We start from the raw sequence: 7,961 nt of genomic DNA, 5'->3' as shown, positions 1-7,961 counted from the left end.
CAAATTTCCCCCTTTATTTCCACAAATGGCAAATCTGAAATAGCTATCATATTGTTATTTGAAATAGTAATGTACACTTTGTAAGAAATATCCATCTGATGGACTCTCTTCTCCAGCTTTGGGAGTATTTTAGGGACAGTGGATGTCTTCCCAGTTGGTCTGTGAAATATGAATGACCTATGAATGACTATGAATGAACGATGAATGAACGATGAATGAACGATGAATGACAGCTGTATATAAGATCATTCTGGCCTTATTGGGGCCCATGTTAGAATGCAGTATGTCACATATTAGGATGTTGCACCCCTGTTCTATAGGAATAGTTTTCTTCAGGATTTAATTGGAGACATAGGGAGGCATTTATTAAGTCCGGCGTTTTTTACGCCGGACTTAAAAATGCCCCGCAGCTCCGGCGGTACCGGGATTTATGTAGAGGCGGACTGCCTGTACATAAATCCTGTGCGCGCCGGTGCGCACCGCCGAAAACCTACGCCAGCTGAGGACTGGAGTAGGTTTTCGGCGTACATTTGGGCGGAACAGATGATAAATCGCGCGGACTCTGAGTCCGCGCCCTCCGTTCCGCCCACTTCCCGCCTACTTTCCGCCCCCTGGCGTACTCGGCGGAAAGTGCCGATTTGCGAATATTTTATTCGCAAATCGGCCATTTGTGTATAAAATAATACGCAAATCGGCACTTTCCGCCAAAAATCATCCGTTCGCCGGATGATACATGTGGCCCATAGTGTGTTACTTTTATATGATTAAGTTAGGGGTTTTTTATTTATATTTAAGGAGAAACCCGGCAATTTTGAAAATCCGGCTGCTGTCAGGGGCAGGGGGAATTTGATAATGAGTATGCACTTACCTCTTCCCGTGCCTGCAGTGAGCGACTTGACCCCCGCAGGACCCCCACCCCCAAAGGCATTTTCCCCCTGAGTTGTGATGACGTCCCGGATGATGGACTGGCCACTCAGCCAAAAGTTATATAGATGTGTCTATACAATGTATTACCGTATCTGTACGGTTCTGCCACACTAGTAGCTGATTGACATCCAGGAAGTGAAGAATAATGGCCTATGTGCCAATCCACATTGTCTCCTGCTCCCTCTGCTCTCCCACCTTAGGAGACAAATATTCCAGGCCTCTGTCTCACATTGTGTGTGTTTGCTGAGATCAGGCTGATGATGCAGACAGGGGGCAGGGCGTGATGTCACAGGAGGCTTGGCTGAATCCCCCAATCCCCTAACTGATCCACCATCTCTGACCAGTCCCTCCAGCCTATACCTGAGCAGACAAGAAGTGACAGAAGCAGCTGCTGCAACTTCGCTGATTGTGCAGAAGTCTGCAGTGAAATTAGGGCTGTGTTCACACATGTTGGAGTCTCATTGCAGTACTGCAGCGTCTTCACAAAAATGATGCAGTAACACAATTAAATTATGCTAAACGGCACAGAGGATCAGAGCCGCCACTGCCAATCCCACCTGGACAAAATAACTTCCCATGTGAAATAATATCAGATAGTCCTTATTGTGCTGCTCAACTTTAAAGATAAAAGATGCTGGATCATAATATGTGCGTGGAGATGAAAAGAAAAAAAAATAACAATAAATTCAAAAAGTTCTTTACTTTATTCCAATATCAGCTTTACTGGTTGAGAATACAGTGTGTTGTTTGTTTGGGAACACAATGAAATGATAAAGTAATGCAAAAAAATTTAGTAACACAATGAAACTGCAATGTGTGAACACAGCCTGGAAGTTTCTGCAACAGATTTGGGCGGAGAGAAGTTCAGGCACCGCGGGGCTGCAGCTGTAAGCTTCCGTTCAACAACAAGTGTGTGAATAGGATCCTACCCAACTGGGTCTTCACGTGTGTTCAATTAGGCCGCTCCACAGCCTTTCTCACAGTCCACGTATAATATAAGAAACACACTCCAACAACATCTTTTCACTGCTTAATGCTTCATTTCATTTTCATCAAACATATACATGTTTACAATTGCAGAAATTGAAAATATATCACCCAGTGGATTGTAGCAGCAGAGTCTTTTGTACGTCCTAATTCAGCTCATGGCTCTTCAGACGCTGGTTACGGAAGGGATAAAGTCCATCAAATCCATGAAAAAATGTGCGACATTTCAAGAGCAGACGCTCCCTTTGTCAAGGCTTTGTTAAGCAGTGAAAAGGCATTGTTGGAGTGTGTTTCTTATATTATATGTGGGCTGTGAGCTTCCGGCCTGTGTGATACAGGCTGTCTGTGCCTGAAGCTCACCCCGGACCCGTAACTGCATTGGGGGGGACCTGCCCAGCCTGCCTCTTTCCCTGCCCCCTGGCTGCTCTCCCTACCCTCTGGCTGCTCTCCCTACCCTCCGGCTGCTCCCCCTGCCCCCAACTGCTCCCCCTGCCCTCCATCTGCTCCCCCTGCCCCCCTGACTGCTCCCCCTGCTCTCCGGGTGCTTCCCCTGCCCCCCCATGCTTCTCCCTCTGCCCTCCGGCTGTTCCCCCTGTGCCCCGACTGCTCCCTCTGCCCCCAGCTTCTCCCCCTGTCACTCCAGCTGCTCCCCCTGTCACCCCAGCTGCTCCCCCTGCCACCCCCAGCTGCCTTCCTTCCCCAGTCACCCCCAGCTGCCCCTCTGCAGATGAGTTGTGGTCGGAGAAGTCTTCATGATAGCTGCGCCAGATGGAGAAGAAAGCAAAAAGTGAGCAACAGCAATTTCAGAAGACATCAACTGTGAGTCATTAGTAACTGCACTGTAATCACTTCTATAGTGTGCAACGCCTGTATACCATTGGTGTCTAAATGGGTCAGTGTATTTGTTTGCGGTAGTGTACTGTCACAGCCCCACGGTCACTACAGTACCCTAGCGCAAACTTTTAGAACCCAACTACAACAGCTGCAGGCACTACAACTCCCAGCATACCCCGAGGGCTGCAGACTGTCAGTAAATGCTGGGAGTTGTAGTCCTAGGTGCATCATACACTGGAGGCTTTGTGGCATATAATACATAGATCTGTGGGGGCTCAGTTTAGGGAAGTGACCCCAGAACATCACTAATAGGGGGTAGAACAAAAACATCTGCCCCTATTAGTTCTGTTCTGGGGTCACTTCCCGGGGGGCCTCAGCATGCAAAGCGCTAGGGCAGCATGAACTCTAAATACAGGCCTGGCAGGGAAAGGGCAGGGTGGGGGACTGTGATGGAACAGCTGAGGGAAAGCATTGCATTCTGGAACCTATAGTATTGTGTACAACTGTTAAACCAGGAAGTATAGCCACACAATACAGAACAAAACCCCCCAAAGCAAATTGATTTTTGGTTGTTTCAAAACTTGGATAGAGAGGTAAGCAATGCCATATGCTTCTGCAGAAGGGTCATTTTTTTTTACCTCTACCTAGAGTTCCCTTTCTGGACTACAGAAAAACGTCACACATTTTTTATTTTTTTTTTACAATGTGTGCACAGGCTGAAATTTTATATTATGTTTTAATCCTCCTCACCTGTACTGTGCTTAATGATATTCTGAAGCTCAATTCCCCGTCTGCCCAAAAAATTGACATGTCTGCCCAAATTGAAATTTCTGCCCAAATTCCATAGTGGATTCCGACGCGTTACTCCGTTTGAAGTTCCGCCTGTCCCATAGACTCCATTATATTTGCAGGCAGATTCCATCATCTGCCCAAAGAATTGACATGAGTGGAGGGCAGAATGTGCCTGAGCATAGAATGGAGCCTATGGGACAGACGGAACTTAAAGCGGAAGTGCGCAGCGGAATCCGCTTGAAGTTCTCCGCCGATTTTCAGTAGTGTGCACATACCCTAAGGCAGTATTTTCACCCCAAAATGACCAGAAATACTGCTAAAACAAAACATTGTGGAAACATAGCCTAAAGGTGGTGGCTTATTCTGTATATTTTACTGGAATCCTAGGCATGTTGTATCATACACTGGTTATGTGGGTGACATTGCAGGTGTGATCTAACCTTGGCTAGAGGCCGTATATAGGCAGCTCATTCCTATGAACTTTACTTGGGATTTTACTATGAAAAAACAACAAAGTAAAAAATAAGCAGACCATTTCTATACATTTCATCTATTTATTTATTAAAGATATCGGCTGACATGCAGTTACAAAAAAAAAACACTAGATGGCAGCAATTCCATTGCAGAGATAAGGTTCCTTATGGAGACTTCAGAGGGTTCAGCCACAAATCAGGATCCACATAGACCTACACTGTACAGTACATAGGTTATCATATGGAATGAGAATAATTGGTGAGCACAGTGTTCCCTCCATGTCACAAGCAGCCACTACAGTACTTTGCAGTTGGCGGCTTTCCAGCAGGCCGTAACAATCATCAGCTTTCATAGTTTTATGGAGGTTTTGAACTCCGTTTGGCTTAAAGCATTAAAATAAAACAACGTCTTTGTGTGACAAGGAAGTATGTATAAAATAGTTCTATCCTTATACATTATGGCATATTAGGGATGCATAAGTAAGGGGTTATTCACATGTCCACAATGCATTTAAGTAGGGTGTGCTTATAGCGATATATGGAATTCTACATAAAAAAACAAAATACTTCATGCTCCATAGGATGCCATATATTAGACTGCTTAAGCACTTTAACTGGGAATATACTGCACTATACAGCAGCCTGCATGGAGCGATATTGACAAGAAATGATGCAAACTACACACAACATATTGCAGGTGAAATGCGCACACATTGTCATAGGCCGAGACTCTATGGCAAGTATATGGAATTTATTTAATACTCTTGTTAAAAAGTATTAAAAAAAGTATTTTAAAAAGTAAAAATTGTAGATATTTGTATCAAAAATTTTCCTTGTCTCTTCTTCACATACAGGTTTCTCTGCTCATTTCCTGGCCTTATTATGTATGATGTTAGATAGTGAAAGGATAAAGGGGACAGGAAAGAGTGTGCAGGGTGTACAACACTGTGGGAGTATGTATGTAAACTACAGTAGGCAAATAATAGAAACAAACACATAGCTGTCAAGTAAAAAAAAAAATAAACTGTATCACTACTGCCATCTAGTGGTAGTAAAGGTTCTTCACTTGAAGAAATAATGTGCAGACAGAATAGAACATTTTTGATGAAAATGAACAGTGCACCATGTATGAATTGTGCCTAGGCTTGCCCTTATTCTCACACTCCTTAATCCACTCTCCTTAATTTCACCTATTGGACTTTATAGGATGCATTTTTTGCACCATGATCTCTAGTTTTTATGAGTATCATATTTGTGTAGATCGAACATTTTGATCACTCTTAATATTTTTTTTTTCTGCTCTATAATGTAACAAAAAATCATGGCTTTTTGTTTGGTTTTTTTTCGTGACGGGAGCAGTTGTCATTTAAACGCCACGATTGCACAATTGAAGGGGTTAATGACCTGTCATTAACGGTGAGTGTCCAGCTGCTGATAGCAGCCAGGGCTCACTCCCTATAAAGCAAGCTCAGCTCCTGATCTCGCATCATAGCACCCTTGGCACCTAATGGCATTTGGGCATGTCATTGGTTGTCGGGTGACAGACGCTCATGCTGTACCCTTACAATATAGGTCGTCTAGGGGTTAAGAGGATTTTCCTTAAAGTGTCACTGTCGTTTAATTTTTTTTTTAGGAATCAATAGTACAGGCGATTTTAAGAAACTTTGTAATTGGGTTTATTAGTGAAAAATGCATTTTTATCATGAAAAAGCAGTTTGAAGCTCCCCCCCCCCCCCCCCCCCCCCCGTCTTCATTGTTCACTTATGGAGAGGGGAGGGGTTGAGGGAGATGAGGCACCAAAACAGGATAACAATGAGTTAATTTACAGCTACATCACCGGGCTATCTCCTCTGAAGTCAGCACTTACCTCTCTGAACTCTGAATACCGCTTTCACACAGGTCCCTCTGTGTAATCCTTTGTTCTCTGCTCTCTGCTGGTGACTAATCTGGTGACTAATCTCCCTCCTCCCTTCTCCCCCCTCCCCTCTCCATAGAACAGGCAGGGCCCGACTGATGTAAAAGAGTCGAGATTTCCTGATAATGAGCAGTGAATGAGAGAGAGGAGGGGGGGGGGGGGGGGTCTGGGGAAAGTCTTTTTGAATGCAGATAATGCCATATTTGCCTAATAAACCCAATTATAAAGTTTCTTAAAATCACCTGGACTAAAGAACGACAGTGACACTTTAACTAGGAAGGAGCGCACATGTCTCTGCAGTCCACGGAAAGCTCATCATTGTGTTCTGTTTCATTGTACCTGTGGAAGCACTGTAGGGCTTCCACACTTGCCCTCTGTTTAGTTTGACAAGCTTATATCTCATTGCTGGAGGGACAGATTGAAATAAGAGTAATATCTCCTGATTCCTATCAAACAATCAAGGATAAATCCCGACACTCACCAAAAGATGCTTGAGCCATTTATTATAGATTTCACATATCCAATGTAACAGGACGAATTTTAGCGTCAACTTTTGTCAACTATCAGACAGTTGACAAAGGTTGATGCCGAAAGGCGTCCTGTTACATTGGATATGTAAACTCTGTAATAAATCGTTCAAGCATCTATTGGTGAGTGCCGGTATTTATCCTTGATTATGCTATTGGGACTTGTTCCTTCCACGGGCACCACCACCCTACCCGGAGTTTTTTCTGATTCCTACTGTACATTGCCTTTACGCCACATCGACCTTGTGCAGTACAATTACCGTAGCGTAGTGCATTGCACTGCTCCAGTATACCCCAATTGACAGGGTTTTCCAGTGAATGCCTGAATTGCCTGATGAATGTCCCAGCCGCTGGAACCTCTACTGATCACATGAAGGGGTGTCTCTAGTTCCCCCTAGAGTGTTGCGGAGGTCAGACTTGCACGCTGCTGCTCAGTTGAACTTTAGTTAGAAAAGACAGGTCCAGGTCCATCTTGTTGTAAGGAGAAAGTCTAAAACATTTGGGTAGCAACTTCTTAACAGTTTATTCAGACATATATAAATGCTATCAGGGTGGTCATACCAGAAATAGACAGATATGCGCCCTCTTCATTCTCAGGATTTAGCCTTGTGCCATTACAAGGGTTATTAGAAGAACATGCAGGTAGGCGAAAGAGTACTAAAGGACAACTCCGGCCAAAAGTATATTTTATATGTTATTACTTATGGAAAGTTAGACAAATTCCTAATGTACATTAATTATGGGAAATGCACATATACAGCTATTTCCCTTAATTTAGTAGATCATGGAGTGTTCAAATTCTCTCAAAAACCGTGACATCACGAATCAGGTGTAATTCCTATGGAGAATCCAGTAGAGGGCTTAGCCCTATATGTGCATTTCCCATAATTAATGTACAATAAGAATTTGTCTAACTTTCCATAAGAAATAACATATTAAAAAATACTTTTGGCCGAACTTCTCCTTAAGTCTTCCTATCCCAGGTCTTGTAGTGACGTTAAACCCCACCAGAAGGGGGCCCTATTTATATTTATTTTATGTTGCCCCCCACATCTATGTACTCTGTACCATCAGGCGCCATTGATCTAATTAGAGGCTTCATTGAGGATCTATGCAGCTAGGATACTAATCCGGCATCATCATATAATACCGGATATAGTTGCACTCACAGGAAAGTTATCGCTCGCTAAGAGCGCACTCCCAAAGTAGAGCTAAATAAGTGATGAGCCAGAAGCAACAACAACAGGTCATTAATCATCCCGCAGACTCGCTCTGTTACACATCTGACACGTCCTATTTGCAAAATGACAGAGAGACATCAACACTGTAAAGCGATCTCTAATAGTCCTATAGTAACAGGTGTTTAAGAGGTGTGGTCCTTCTTAAAGAAAGACACCTGAGACAGTAACCTAACCACCTCCCGCTCACCGCCAACTTGCTAGGTTTTTACTGTTAAGCAGTTTGGATGTTCTGGATGAACCATATTGCTGCAATATCTAAGGCGAC

This window comes from Dendropsophus ebraccatus, chromosome 7 (genome assembly GCF_027789765.1).
Source record: "Dendropsophus ebraccatus isolate aDenEbr1 chromosome 7, aDenEbr1.pat, whole genome shotgun sequence".
In the NCBI taxonomy this organism is placed as follows: Eukaryota; Metazoa; Chordata; class Amphibia; order Anura; family Hylidae; genus Dendropsophus; species Dendropsophus ebraccatus.
The sequence above is the reverse complement of the archived record's forward strand: the minus strand, read 5'-3'. Positions refer to the sequence as shown.